This window comes from Lactuca sativa, chromosome 5, assembly GCF_002870075.4.
Source record: "Lactuca sativa cultivar Salinas chromosome 5, Lsat_Salinas_v11, whole genome shotgun sequence".
Lineage (NCBI taxonomy): Eukaryota > Viridiplantae > Streptophyta > Magnoliopsida > Asterales > Asteraceae > Lactuca > Lactuca sativa.
This window is the reverse complement of record NC_056627.2, coordinates 21,785,640-21,798,010: the sequence shown is the minus strand read 5'-3', so window position 1 is coordinate 21,798,010 and position 12,371 is coordinate 21,785,640. Positions and strand designations below refer to the sequence as shown.

Genomic DNA, 12,371 nt, shown 5'->3' with positions numbered 1-12,371 from the left:
CACAAGCAAATTTTCACCAACTAAGCTTAATCCATAATCATATAACTATTCATAAGTTCAAAGCTTCATCTAGCTAAACAAGAGTAGCTAGATTCAGCTGCTCATCATAGTAATTAAACTAACACAGCTAAAACTAACGAAAGACATGTTCTAAAAATAAACATTTACTTCTTTTGGTGTTGAAAACCCTCTTCCAGAACCTTTCTTTCGTTCTTATTCGTCTCCTGGAACTCTTTTTCTTCTGCCAAAGGTCTCCCTTTTCGTAATAATCAGGAGGACTTATATAATCCTTAAAAACTCGCGCCACGTCGTGGCCAGGTTGCGCCACGTCGTGGGCTTCAAGCAATCCGTATCCTTCAAGGAAATCCTCCGCGTCGCGATGCTTATCTTCTGGAACACCCGTGCCACGTCGTGGGCTTCATCGCCACGTCGTGAATTTAGCTCTTATCGTGAATTTATTATTTTCTTGTCTTCCAAGCCTCCTATGTTCCCCATTTTGTCACCTTTGGTCCCTTTCTTCGAAAATCCTTTGTATTGACTGAAAATAACAATTTAAACTCATAAGTATCATTATTCTAAACATATTATCAATTTATTAATAACAATGTACTTAAATACTGCCTAAAAATAAGTGTAAATATGGCAATATCAAAATACCCCACACTTAGGCTTTGCTTGCCCTCAAGCAAATTTAAACTTAATTCTTAATTACTAAAACTACACAGAACAATCCGACTCTAGTTCAGCCATTATGCCAAAACCTCAACGCATGCATTTGTGTCTAAAATTCTCCTAAAGTACCCCCCATACTTTAAATACTCACAATCTTCATAAACACTCGCCCACTTTTTCCGAACAATGCTCATTTTATGCAACCCTCCAAATCCATCTGCAAAAAACCTCCTAACCTCAAGGTATTTTTAGTTGAGCAACCTAAGCATACATAAACTAGAATTACAATTTTTCGATACCACTATGGAGCTTTTTTTGGAATTCTTCAATTCTTTGACATTTGATCTTTAGTTTCTTTGAATTCACCACCATTGTTGATTTGATTTCTGGTATCTTCAACTTTTTAAATTTCTTGAGAATTTTGATCTTTTGATCTTCACTTTATTTGCTCCAAAATTCTTCACACTTTTCTTTCCGTAATTCTTTCTCTCTTTTTTTTTAACATGTACCTTTTTTTTTCACTCAAAACCTACATGCTTAAGCAGAGGCGCTCAACCTCAACCTTTATTGGTTAGTGATAATAATTTTCCTGGATACATTTCAGGTTTAGGCTGCTAAACATATTGCATCCCTCAAACCAAGTGGGGTTATGTTTTTGTTCCATGATTTCACTAAAATAAGGGAGGCCACAAATGCACTATAACGTGTATTGGCTCAACTAAACATTTGAACTTTCATCGGATCATCCCGCATAATACTAGCAATTATAGCTCAAATTATTACTACTAGATTCAATTAATAAAAATTTTAATTTTCAAAATTTTCTAGCAATTTACTTTTTCTACCCCTACCCTACACTTATTTCATACAATGCCCTCATTGTATGTATAAAAACAAATCAAAATTAAAGAAAAGGGAGAAAAAGGAATAGACTCCCCTGGGATAGTGGCGTGAGCATCTCCAAAAGCGTGGACAATGTACAATTGGACTTCCAAAAATAGAAACTCGGTGTAGAACTGGTTGAATACGTAAATAAACTACGAACCGGACTCGAAACTTCAATTCGTCAAAGTGGGTATTTGTAAGGAAAAATGTGGCAATGATAAACTGGATCACGTCGTGGCATATATCTGGACACGTCGTGATATGGGTTGAAACCGCGAACACCAAAAAACTAAACTACTATAAACTGCAAGAGCGCCACGACGTGGCACAAGGAGTCCACGTCGTGGAAACTGAACCTCAGCAGAAAATGACTTGTTCGCTTTATTTACTCTAGCAGCTTTGACCAATGGCTAACTGGTTTCCGACGCTTCTATGCAAATATATTTCCCAACTATAACCTCTCTCCTAATAGACCCTACACTTATCTTGAATTGTGATTCCGACTCACGACTCTAAGCTTCCTTGACTAGACAAATACGACTCGAAAGTTAACCTTCTATGCTCCTTAGAATTCCAACGCTAATCTGAAAAAATTAGATCAATCCAAAAGAAAAATAAAGTAACATAATAGTCTTAATAAAGTTTTACAGCCACACCAAAGTTAACATAAAAAAAAACTACTCAAAAACAAAACAAAAGAAATAAAATCAATCATCATCTTGATCTTGTGCTCCACTTGGCCCTGCTCCATCATCTTGCGGACGCCATAGCTCCACCCATGTCGGAAAATAGGGATACTGTGGTGGCATAGAAGGTGGTCGGGTCACACCCAAATGTGAATAAATACCCTCAGTAAGTTGGGTATGGTAAATAGCATGACCTCGTAGATTATCCAAATACGTTCCCACCCGACTCTGAAAAGGGTCGGTGGGCACTCCCTGCACATACTGCGAAGCAGCACGCTCTCGTTCGACCTCACCTCTAGCCCGCACATTCCGACGCCTCGGCCTGGCTGGTGGCTGCTGTCCCGGCTGCACTTCCTCCTGCTCGTCATCGATCGGTGGTATAACAAAACGACCCCCGATATTCACCAACGCTCGCATCACACCCAAGACTTGAATGGGCAAGTCTGTGTCCGGGAATCGAGTGAGATTCCTCACAAAGTCATGGGTCAAAATTTGATATGACCTAGCCAGGCGAGTAACCAAATGCCCCCCAGTGATCGGGCTCCCAGGCCTAGAATTGGCCGCTTTCTTCCCCATAAACCTCGCCAACATATAAGGCAAATCACAGCAAACCCCCGGGGTAATAAGTGTCCATAAATAAAATAGATTATGGATGGGGACCTTATCACCATGATGCTTGTGATTGATTGAAAACGTGATAAGGCGGTGCAAAAATCGGAAAACAGGATTCCGTATTTGTGACTCACTCGAGTCACAAGTGTTGTACTCATGGTTAGAAATGCGTTGCCAAAACTGCACATCCAAAGTACCCGGAGCAAAATCCCGCACACATCCAAGCAAGAAAGGGATAAAAAACGGAGATTGTGTCTCCACTTCCGTATAGAGCCCCATACGCCAAGCAAACTCCCGAAGACTACACTCATGATATACAACCCCCAGACGAAACACAAGTGCCCTATTGTAGGTGACATCAAGGGTGCGCTCTTCAAAACATACGGTAGAGAAAAATTCTACCGACAATTCCCGGTACACGGGTTCTTGAATGGCGAATAAATTCCTCCACCCGTGACAAGTGAACGAAAATTGATCTCCAACATAAGTCTTCGACCAATAACGTTCCAGCTCCACTACCATTCCCACTCTACCAAGCCATCCCCAATCAATAATTGGGCTATTGCAAACTCCCTATTGTATAACCATCCAAGCCGATTCTCGTAGGTTGTTAGCAACGGTCGGAGAATGTTTTGAGGAAACTGGTATAGAGGATGTATGCTTGCTACATCTATCGGGTCCTCTTCCTGCTGGACAGCTCGTCGTGGTCCCATTTCTGCAAACAAAAGCAAAGCAAAGCAGCAAACAAATAACACATTAAAACATATAAAAATGGTCTGCCAGAAGTCACGACGTGGCCAGGCTGCGCCACGTCGTGGGTCGCGTCGAACCCAGACTCTGAATCGGTCCTGTTTACATGCGATTTCCACAAAAATAGTTTTTGGGGTTTGTTCCTATGGACTTTTAAATAACATGCAATCTAAAATCGGACACTAGATTCAACCAGTTTCGTGAATCATTCAAACCCTAATTACGAAAACTTGAAATTGGAAGAAATAATTGCAAAATAATGAGTAAAACACATACCAAATGGAGTAATTAGCAAGATCTTGCAAGGAATTTGGAAATATAATAAGAAATTGGCAGTAGGGTTGTGATGTTCCCGTGAGTGCGGCAGTCTCCAAGTGGGGGATAAGGGGTATCTCGGTCAAAGGGTTTTAAGCGATTGGTCCCCCCCCTGATTTTTAAAGGCCACGACGTGGCAGGCTATGCCCACGTCATGGACCTTAAATTTCTTAAGATTGTGCATTATATTTTAACCCACGACGTGGCTGGCTATGCCCACGTCGTGGAAACTGTCAGATGCCAAATTTTAATAATATTCATCATATTAACTAATTTTTTTGCATATCATTCATTATTTAAAGTTCCCTACAACTATTTCTCTACTTATTACCGGTTTTTAGATGATGAATTTATGTCTTTCCTAATTAAAAATAAAGAAAAGAAAAGAAAATTTTAAAAAGAAATTGCAAACCAAACTCGGGTTGCCTCCCGAGAAGCGCTTCTTTTTCTTGGAGTCTTGAGCTGGACTCCGTGCCTTCTACGTTGCCTCTTCGGAAGAGTCTACCACCAGGATCTTTTGTTCCTTGAACCGCCGTTTATAAGCTTGAACTCTTCTTTTATATGCCTTCTTTGAATTTTCCTTTTTAGCTTTTCCATCTTCTTCATGCTTGCGTTTTGTGCCCTTTGTGTGTTCCTTGCACTCCATAGCGTTCCCCTCTTCTTTCACCACTGGCCTTGTTACTTTTGAAGTGACTTCCTCTTCATCACTTGTCATTTCCTCGTCCTCTTTGCTCACCCAAGAAGGCGGGTTCTTGTAAGCTATGACTTCAATCAAATACGGAACAGATGCCCTTGGTTTTGTCCTCTTGTCTTGATGAACTGCCTTTATCTCTTCTTCCATAAGCTTTTCCAACTCTTCTAGTTCATTCTCCTCATTAATCGTGAACACCTCTTCTTTATCTTCTTGAAAGTCATTTCATATCCCGAAGACTTCTTGTTCATCCCCAACCCTCAAAGTGAGCTTGGACTCGCGGATATCAACCAGGGCACCAGCAGTGTTAAGTAATGGCCGACCAAGGATTATCGGAACATCAGTGTCTTCTTTCATGTCCAAGACTACAAAATCTATTGGAAAAACAAATTTTCCAATTTTCACCAAAATATCCTCCACTATGCCTCGGGGTTGTGTCACCGAACGGTTCGCCATGTGAATCTTCATTTTTGTAGCCTTCATCTTCTGAATCTCCAATTTTTGATAAAATGAAAAAGGCATTAGATTAATGCTAGCCCCGGAATCGGCTAAAGCATTAACCTTCATTTTATTCCCAAACTCGCATGGAAGAGTGAGGCGTCCAGGATCCCCCATCTTTTCTGGTGTTTCTCCCAACACAACTTTTGAAATTTGCTCACTTAGAATCACTGTAGACTGTTTCTTTAATTGCCTTCGCGTATCTATCAAGTCTTGCAGTAATTTCTGGTTCTCGGAAGCTTTGGGTAAGGACTCAACAAAGGGAGTATTAAATAGAATCCTTTTCACATGCTTCACAAACTCTAAATGTTCCTTCTCCAGTTGACTAAGTGCTGCACGGGTGGGAAATGGCATAGGTGGATGATAATCTGGAATAGGCTCAAAAGATTTTTGCTCAGACTTGCGCCACGTCGTGGCCAGAGCCGTGTCACGTCGTGGCGATCCTGGTTCAGCATTTTCTCCATTTTCGATCCTTGATTTCTTGGGCTGCTGCGGTTCTTCTTCCAAGGCCTCCAGGAACTCGGATATTGTATCTTCTTCAGTATCGATGGCCATTACGTGAGATTGGGCTTTTACTTCGGGATTCTTCGGGGACAATTTTTCATGAACTAAAGTGGCTAGTTGACCAAATTGTACTTCAAGGTTATGGATGGAGGCTTGCTGGTTCTTTATCAATGTTTGTTGTTCCATGATAGCGGAATCCGTGGCATCATGTCACTTTTCCGAAGCCTCCATAAACTTCATCAAAATGGTCTCTAGATCGGGTTTCTTCTCGATTGGTGGCTGCTCCTTTTGGTAAAAGCCTCGACCTGTCTGCCTATACTTCTCTTCTTTTTGCTTTTTATACTCTTCATATGGCAGCCACTCCTTCTTTGGTTTCCTCCAGTCGTCATCAAACTTATCCCCACTAGAGTAGCACACTTGAGCTTTTCTGTTCCAAAACTCATCCATATTGCAGTCCTTGGTCAAGTGTGGACCACTGCATCGCTCGCACCCCACTCTTATGGCATGAATCGACTAGTCCATTTGTGTTATCCGGCGATCCATGTTATTTAGCGTGGCCATGACAGCTGCAATTTCTTCAGTTTGGTCCCCTCCACCGCCTTTACTTCCGTCTTGCCTCGAGTTATGGTATTCGCGGGAGTGTTTTGCGAATTCTTCGATGAGCTCCTTGACCTCCCTTGGATTTTTCTTTGTCAACGGTCCTTGAGAATCAAGGAGTTGTCTTGTCATCACATTGACCCCATCATAAAAGATTGACATCTCTTGCTGCACATTTAGGTCATGTTGAGGGCAATTTCTGAGTAAGCCCTTGTACCGCTCCCATGCTTCGTATAGTGACTCCCCCGGTTGTTGCTCAAAGTTGGCTATCGCCTTCTTGAGTTTGGCTATCTTGGATGGCGGGCAGAACTGGTCCAGGAATTGCTCACGCATTTGAGCCCAAGTGGTGATTGTACCTGGTGGGAGTGCTTTTAACCACTCCTTAGCAGCTCCTTTGAAAGTGATGGGAAGCATCCTAAGCAAGACTGTATTTCTGGTGACATTTGGGACATTGATGTAATTCGCAATGTCGTTGACTTTGTCTAGATGCTTAAAAGCATCCTCATGATCCTTCCTGAAAAATGGGATGTCCTTCAGTGCTGTCAATATGTGTCCCTTCAGCTCGAATGTGGCAGTGGCAGGAATTGCGGGTTGGACTAACCCAGGACCCATATCTTTTCGGATCCGCTTCTTGTATGCTCCCATGGACATTTCTTCAATCGCTGCCATCTCGTTCCTTGGCTCGTTCTCGGGTTCACTTGTGTGTTCTTCAAATTCTGGCTCGGTATCGCTTTCGGACTCGGTTTGCACGGGTGTGTGATCCAAATGCTCAAGATTGCTCTTGTGCTTCGCTGATGAACTTGACTCTCCTGTCTTCTTTCCAGACTTCCTAGAAAAGGCTGACTTCAATTCTTGCAAGGGCGTCTTTTTCTTGTGAAGTGCAGATTCGGGGTCTTCCAGTGGTGGCACCAAGTGTGTGTTTGAGCTTCTGGTCATGAACTCCTGCAACTTGCTAAACTAAAACGTAAAACTGAACTAAAATAAGAAAAACTAACTACCAACTAAAATTTTTAAAAATTTTGTTTGTCCACGTCGTGGCAAGTATGTGGCCACGTCGTGGACTCTGTAATTAATTTCTTTTTTTTGCTGAAAAATTAACTTTTTTGTGGCTGTGACTCCACAAGAAGGATCGATTAATTTAATGCAAATAAATAAGCTAAAAACTAAGCCGTTCCCCGGCAACGGCGCCAAAAACTTGATGTGCACAAAAGTACCCACTAATTTTAATATTTATAACCTAACAAATTTAACTATCTATGCACTTATAGGCAGTGTACCTAGTCAGATTACAGTATAACTCGGGTAAGTCGGGTGTCGATCACAGGAAACGCTGTTCTAATTAATTTACTTACTATTAAATTAACCTAATTTATTAACAAATTTAATAAAGGGTTTTATTTGATTTTACAAGATCAGATGAACTTAAATCCAATTCAATAAGTAAAAACACACACTCTTGTTTAGATTGAATCCACTTCTCCCTTATGACTAGCTAACAATTACGGATTACTAAGTTGGTTTTTAATTATATTAGTAATTTAGTTCTATCTTACCAATATTTAACTAATTCATGTCAAACCATGTATGTTCACACATAATTAAACACAGAACTAATTATAGTTGTAAATATGCTATATAAGATTTGTTGTGTAAACGCAATTGTGATCACAATTCTCGTTTTCTAGCACAGCTAAACTTTATTTATTCTAATTATTAACTAAGATTGGTCAATCCTAGCTCTAACAATTCAATGTTCACTAATTTATTAGGTAAACAGGTTCATGCAGTTTAACAGTCACTAAGCTACACAGAACATGTAATTAAGCAATTAGATAAACAAATATTAACATGCTAGGTCATATAAATCAAACACAAGCAAATTTTCACCAACTAAGCTTAATCCATAATCATATAACTATTCATAAGTTCAAAGCTTCATCTAGCTAAACAAGAGTAGCTAGATTCAGCTGCTCATCATAGTAATTAAACTAACACAGCTAAAACTAACGAAAGACATGTTCTAAAAATAAACATTTACTTCTTTTGGTGTTGAAAACCCTCTTCCAGAACCTTTCTTTCGTTCTTATTCGTCTCCTGGAACTCTTTTTCTTCTGCCAAAAGTCTCCCTTTTCGTAATAATCAGGAGGACTTATATAATCCTTAAAAACTCGCGCCACGTCGTGGGCTTCAAGCAATCCGTATCCTTCAAGGAAATCCTCCGCGTCGCGATGCTTATCTTCTGGAACACCCGTGCCACGTCGTGGGCTTCATCGCCACGTCGTGAATTTAGCTCTTATCGTGAATTTATTATTTTCTTGTCTTCCAAGCCTCCCATGTTCCCCATTTTGTCACCTTTGGTCCCTTTCTTCGAAAATCCTTTGTATTGACTGAAAATAACAATTTAAACTCATAAGTATCATTATTCTAAACATATTATCAATTTATTAATAAAAATGTACTTAAATACTGCCTAAAAATAAGTGTAAATATGGCAATATCACTAACCTTGTCTTAAGATTATGGTTATGACAAATTAACATGAATAAGAACACATACACCATAAAAAATCTAAGTGTCATAAGGTTTCTCTCGAATTGATGAAAATGATTGTGAGGAAACGCTTTCACTAGTAGATTTTAAAGAGTTAGCAATTGTAATATTTGGATTCTTAAATTCGATTATAACTACGACATCCCTCTTCATAGTTCGAATTGTGAGAAATGGAAAAAGGTCTAAACATTTGAGACTTATTGCTGTAAGTTCTAAAATTGTTTAGACACACATATGAGCTTTATAATAAAAGGTGTGTGAGCTTAGATAAAGGCTTATCGAAGCATATCGTGTCAAACATCTAAACTTTGGTAAGAAAGTCAATAAAGTATTGATTTGTAGAAGTCCAACTGATTTTGTGGATTTATGTCACAGCTAGTGGGAGCATAAATGTTATGCAAGTAACAAAATAATTGTTATGCTACTGGGAGCATGTGACATCCCCATTTTCACGGCCAGAAAAGACTGATTTGTTTATGCTTTGTTTTATAAATCAGAGTAATATTTTAAAGAAAACAGTTGCGGAATTTGTTCCCAGAATAAAAAGTGATAAGAATTTATCAAAGCATTTCTTTAAAGAAATGTATTTTCATTAAATAACGAAATATCGGGATGTCATGTTCAGATACAGACTAAAACCATAAATAATATAAAATAGACCTTACAACAATCATTTATAACTACTGATCTATAATCCAAATCTCTCGTCAAGTCCACCAACTTATACTCTTGTGTCATTACCTGTAATGCAAAGAAAACTGAGTGGGTCAGGCTTGGGAGCTTGGTGAGCATATAGGGTTTTCAACCCACAATAATATAATTATTATATTCAATCATCAAACAACCAACCCAATTACCCATCCCCATTATCTTCTTTATTTCTTAAGGTTTTACCCTAAGAATCGACTATCCTTCCTTCATTCGTTCCTAAGGATTGACATAAGGAATCAGCACAAAGTCCATTGCTACCACGGTTTAAACAACAGGCACTACGTCACATAGTTGCCAGGGTTTATACAATAGACACGACGTCTCATTATCGCCAGGGGTTATACAATAGGCACTACGTCTCATAGTCACCAGGGTTTACAAAATAGGCACTACGTCTCATAGTCACTAGGGTTTATACAATAGGCACTACGTCGCATAGTCACCAAGGTTTACACAATATGCACTACGTCTCATAGTCACCAGGGTTTATACAATAGGCACTACGTCGCATAGTCACCAGGGTTTACACAATAGGCACTATGTTTCATAGTCACCAGGGTTTATACAATAGGCACTACGTCTCATAGTCACCAAATATTTCATCTACCCATGTTCTACCCAACATATTTGTAGATATAAAATACATATACAGTTTAAATCATTAAAATCTATATAAAACCTCACTTCCACACCCATCTCAAATAAACAAACAATACATAACACATAGCACGTATTTCATAGCAAATACTTCATATTTATGTGTTTGAAAAAAGCAAATACACACTCACTTGATAAGACAATGATCGGACAACACCTCGTCTCTTAAAATAATATTTTCCGATAAAACCAGGATGCTTCCTTGAAAACCGGGTTTCTCGTGGTCAATGTTTTGGCTCGAGAACTCTGTTTCTCGGGATCTTCGGGGGCTTCGAGACTTGCTTCGGGTCTCGGGATGATATCGGGGCTTCGAGAGTATAGCTTACACGTAAAATGGGGTAATACGGAGGAGAGGAAAGGAATTGAGCAACAAAACCCGAAGGCCTTGCTTTCCTTTTATAAGGCTGGGAAGAGGCCCGAACGCGGGGCGTTCCCACATACGTCATGGCTTACGCTCTTAAGATTCGACGGGTCATGGGACAGGGTCTGGTGCTCCGAACGCGCTGCGTTCCCTGAAGGAATGCATGGTGTTCCCCTCCAGCTCAGCCTCGAAGTTTGTGCCTTAATCTCTAAACTTCCGTACCATTCGCGTATGAGCTCCGTTTTCGACGTTCTTTATATCCACATGTAGGTGAGATTATGCTCTACAACTATCGTTTAGACTTCGTCGGCAAATTTTGATTTTATTTTTATTATATTATTTTTAACAGGCCGGGATTGAAAAAGTCCGTTAAAAATCCATAACTTCTTCATCCAACGTCCGTTTTCATTTGTCTTTCTTCCATTGCACTACTATCGACGAGATCTTCGATTCTCGTTTAGATTGTTTCAACTAAAAATCGCTCGATATCGTAATCGAACTTTGGGCTGCATACCGCTAAGCTGAAACTTAGAAAAATCATAACTTCCTCATACGAAGTTAGATTTGGACATTCTTTTTATGCACACTCTCGGTTTAACGTATTTTACGACTTTCATTTAGATCACTAAGGCCAAATATCGCTCCATCGTAAATTCACTATTTACGTCGCGATGTGTCGTGTCGGTTCTGTCGCGAAACTTCGACAGGTCATAACTTCTTCGTTATAACTTGGATTTCAGCGTTCTTTATATGTATGGAATCATTGTAACCTATACTACAACTTAGTTAAGATTAATCCTTCTAAATAATCTCCCATCAAAAAGTCATTTTTGACGCTCATTGTCTCTAAATTGACTAGCCCTTTTCTACGGGCGATACAATTATCTCCCACTTAGGATGATTACATCCCGGAATCATCAACGAAATAGGGCTTGCATAATGATTCCATAGGTTATCTCTTTATCCTAGGTAATAACCATAACTTCCTTGTTTCCTTGAAAGAGTATCTAACTCTAGGGCTTCTTGACTGTAGAAGATGTTTAATCTTGCATCTGCCTTTCGTACTATGTTGGAATTTCAATCATAACCTTCAAGTTACAAAATAAGTCCTTATTGTGGACTCCTCCTTCTTCTTAGGATAAATACTTTCCTTTATCTATTGTAACATACCGATGGTTCGTGCGCAAATGACATCTCATCGCATGATGCAACGCTTAGACTCATGTCTTTTAGGGTTAAATTCCAAAATGGAATATACCTTCCTTCATATTCTAACGTGATGTAATCAAATTTTTAGCATGTAGCATTCCTAGCTACAACTCCTTTTAACAACGAGAGCGATACAATTGATCGTATTGATTTCAATCTTCTGACTTAAGCCAGATGCTACTTCGAACTTGGTTCTCTGAATCACGTAACAACTCATTGTAGTCGGACTCAATTCGATATGACCATTAGGGTCGGAATAACAACCATCTTACTAGTCAACCCCGAAACAATGGTAATGACATACTTGAATAAAACAAAATCAATTACTAGCTTCTTGGTAACCTTGTGACTTTCCCCGATCCAAGTGCGAGTCTTGTGCTTCCGGTAGTATATGCATCTACTACCTTTCACACCTACTCATACTCATCCCAAGTATTGTCCCACAGTCAACCAAGTCACCATACAGGAAAATCATACAATCATTCAACACACCAGATAACAAAACTAGGGTTTATATTATTTCCTTGAAACTATTAGCCAAAAGTTCAAGTTCACCCTATACTCTGCCTCTAACAGGCTAAACCACAAGTTACTATTTGCCTTGCTACTTCATAACTTGGTCTTTGGATATAAAATCCTCATCCTTGATTACTCACGAGATTGTCTACTTCGT

At 39.5% G+C, this 12,371-nt stretch overlaps 1 non-coding gene across 1 annotated transcript; it reads left to right on the top strand.

Annotated features, from left to right (window-relative positions):
* Positions 1–6,388: 6,388 nt before the first annotated feature.
* On the top strand, positions 6,389–6,495 carry LOC111906642 (small nucleolar RNA R71). The gene has a single exon (XR_002855286.2). It is a non-coding gene; the product is annotated as a small nucleolar RNA R71 (small nucleolar RNA).
* Positions 6,496–12,371: the final 5,876 nt, after the last annotated feature.